Genomic DNA, 3,935 nt, shown 5'->3' with positions numbered 1-3,935 from the left:
TCCCCAGATAGCGGGGTATACACACCCAGAGGCAACGTTTCTGAAACTGAGGCGCAGTCGACCAAACACTGCTCTTCTCCTTTTATACCTGCAGGTCACGAGCCAGCCGGTCCTGGTGAAGTGGTTCGCTCTCTGTTTGTCTGGAGCCGTACCTAGGACCTGGCTCGTCTACCGAGACCACAGATGAGCTCGAGTGCTCCAGAGGACACAGTTCAAAGGGTCGCAGAGAGACGCACAGACAACTGCTGTAATGTGTCCATTCAGAAAAGACTCCTTGACCTCAAACTGTGATATAGACACACACTGAAAGACACAAATAGAAAAGCATAGCAGCTAATATTTCATTTACCTTTTAAATGCTCTCAAACTCTTCTAGTTTGCCCACAGATGAAGTCCATTCACATAAACCTTGACTTTGACAAACACGTTTCTGCTCTGCTTCCTTTTTTTCATAATTTTTCTGTCATTCCCTTCCTGTCCATGCAGCATTTGTGTGCACTCGTCTTCCTGCTGTTCGTCACCTCCAGTTTGCCACACCCACCTGCTCACCTGCTCCTCATTTTCTCATTACCTGCCCTCAAACAAATAACCCTGCCCTCTGCAGCCTCAGTGCTTTGGCAGGTTGTTTATTGTGCTTCATGCTGTGGCCTTGTAGCCCTGTCTTGTATCCTGCCTGCTATATTCCCCTATGGACTTGTTTTTTTTTCTTTTTTTGGCCTATTTGCCTTGCTTCTTGCTTCCTGCTTCCTGCGCTTACCCAGCTTTAACACTGACTCACTAAACTTTGCTTTAACTTGCCTTTGCTCAGAGTGTTCTCCCTATGAGTTGAGCTTCTGAGTCCACACCTTTCCTTGCCAAGATTGTTACGGTTGTGCGCTAACAAAGGCTCCTGACACCCATGTTTTTTTTTCTTGCCGTAAATTGAGGCCAGCACACAGCTCCCCTTTTCCCACAGGAAAGACTCCTAATAAGACTAAGAATAAAGTTCTGTATAGACCACTGACCTGATTGAAGTTTCTTCTCAAATAGCAGCTCAAATTAGCGTGATCCGCACATGTTCACTTTGAGGGTGAAGCAAGGCGGCAGAGAGTCTGATAACAAAATCAGCCAGAGGTGACTGGAGGGCCAATTTCTAATTCCACAGTGCTGTGTGTGTGTGTGTGTGTGTGTGTGTGTGTGTCTGTGTCTGTGTGTCTGTGTGTTAGTTAGCTTGCATTTCTTTAGAAACGCAACATTAGCCAATAGATTTGGAAAAATTAAAAAAAAAAAAAAAAAAAAAAAAAGAGGAACATGGAAAAAGTTGCAAAACTGCTAATGTCAGAAAATTACATCATATCATCCTTTTGGCATGAATAAGCAAGAAGAAGGAAGTTTCCCAGAGTGCTTACATCCCTAAAAAAATCAATTACAGCTTTCAATTTTCTGTTTTGTCGAAAGTGCAGTCGTGCTGATTTTGTATGTGCTGTCAGTCCATCTTGCTTTAGAGAGAGAGAGAGGAGGGGGGGTTAGGGTTTGGACCACAGCCCCCCCTCCCCTCCTCCATACTGACACTGTTGTGTCTGAAATATACAGCAGGTTTTAAATTTAATTCACAGGACGAATCTACATATCATTACAGAGTTTGCCTGCTCCACAGTCAAAGTCATCCTGGTGAGGCATCTTAGCAAACTCCTCTAACTGAATGACGTCCCTGCAGTTGTCTGTTTTATGTTGGACATCCTGACAGGAGGAAAACTGTTATCGCGGCTTCCCGGGTTGTAGCGGCCCTTTAAATTGGATGAAAGCATCTGCTGCTTCATTAAGAAATCCAGCCAGAGGATGTGCATTCTGTGAAAATGAAGAAGAAACAGACTTTAAAGTACCCTGTAGAGTTTTCTTTTGTAAACAAAGACTTGTTTTGTTTACACTCGGTGCTTCTCAACAAAAACTCAGTATCCTCAGGCCTAACGAACATATTTACTCCATTTCCAACCTCATAAACTATTTGCAAAGTCTGCTTTTTACGATATCTTTCCGATGGTTATATCCACTTGTGCTTTTCTTATTTCCAGTGATTTTATTACTTGTCATCCTCAAGCTTGTAATGTGCATAATGCATCTTTGTAAATGTACTGGTAAAACATGTTCCACAGCGCCTCTGGTGGTCAGAAATTGGAACATTTTAAAAGCAGTGATAGTTGAGTTTCACAGTCTCGGGTCACCTTCTCAGTTTTCTCCATGCACCTCTGGCATGTTACCTGCTCTCTTGTGTTGCCGTCAGCTGACTCCACAAAAGAAGTGCCTGGCGCGAGGGCAGAGGTGAGGACAGGAAGGATCGCCACACGCCCTGTTCAGATTGACCATCTGTTCCAAAATCTTTACAGTGCTGATTCATCAAAATTAAAAAATCAAATGGCAGTACCCGATCCCAAAGTCCCATCAGGTTTATTTTCTCTCTTTAGCTACATGTGAGATGTTTGAATTTATTTCTTCTGATAGTAAAAAGAAAAAAAAAACAAAGCCACTGCATTAGTCAAAACCAGACTCTATGAGCCCATGGATTAATTTGCAGTTTGATTTTCTTGTTGAATCTTCTGCTCGTATTTCCCCTTAAAGCCATCATAATCTAGTTGATTAACTGCGGACTAGAACATGTTGACATGCCCACAGGATTGTCAAATATATTGTCTTAATATTTCCCCCAGTGTCTGTAGCAAAGACTGAAGGACGTTTGGAGAAAACAGCTTTATTACTCCAGAGGCAACCGACCCTGAGAACTGTAAAATTGGTCACAGAAATGGTATTGATCTGGTTTTTCAAAGCGCTGTTGTGACCTGACTTGTAATGCTCCTTTTGTAAACGCCCCTTTTTGTGCTCTGTCTACCAGCCACACATGATATTATCATTATCATTCAATGTGTGAGAAAGAAGCCGCTGCTGGATTTAGATTGAATGGTGGAGATTTCATCAAGGCGGTGTAATTTGCAATAGTGAAATCCATCGACAAACTTAGCATATGATGAAAAATGCATAAGTTTTTAACCAGTTTATTCATAGAAACCGTGAGAAAATCCCTCTGTTGAGGATCTTGTCAGTGAGAGGAGATCAAAGATTTAAAGTTTCCATAATTGATCTGGAGACGTGCGTTGGTAAATACACATGTGTGTGTTTAACAACAGGTGACCTTGTCAGAAGCAGGGCCGGTCCTTACGTAGATCCCCACCTGGGCTGCAGTGTAATGGGATGGCAGATGAGGAGGAGGAGGATGAGCTGGTACAACCATCTTGCACAGACAGTGACTGATTGTCTGGGGAATTCTACCTAACATAATGCATTACCGCAACATAATTGACTTTAGTGCAAGACAAGATCCCCGAGGACCAACAGTTTAGAGTCAAGGTCACAGTTTTTGGGCAGAAAAGCGGCACAAGATGCAAGATGAGGTTTGTGTCAAGAACAGGTGAACAAAGGAGAAAAACACACAAAGAGATCCATTATGGTTGACCTTGGTCCTTGGTCACGGCGACATGAATAAAAAGCATGAATGAAATCTCACGGAAAACTAAGGCCTGACCTTCTACAACAACAACAACAACAGAGTTTCTCCTAGAAGGCAGTGTTTTATTCCTGGGAATATCAGTCTGAGGGAAACACGCTTTGACATGTAGAAACACATACGTACACTTCTACTTCCCTGCTCTACGATTGTTCTATTGCAACATGTGGTGGAGGAAGCTGCTTCTGTCATTTAACAAGGCCTGCTGAGTCTGGCTCCAGTCTCTGGCTCAAATGACAGCATATTTAGTGTCATCGCCCATCAAGCACCTGTCAGTCTGCTGTGCCTCTCTCCCTGATTGATGGCCGCCCCCTGGAGCATAGGGAACAGCGAGCCATCCGACCACCGTGCCACAATGTGTGGTTAATGACCCGCCCGGAGGCTTCCATGACTAAATGCA

This window comes from Trachurus trachurus, assembly GCF_905171665.1.
Source record: "Trachurus trachurus genome assembly, chromosome: 12".
NCBI classification, from domain to species: Eukaryota; Metazoa; Chordata; class Actinopteri; order Carangiformes; family Carangidae; genus Trachurus; species Trachurus trachurus.
This window is presented reverse-complemented; position numbering follows the sequence as displayed.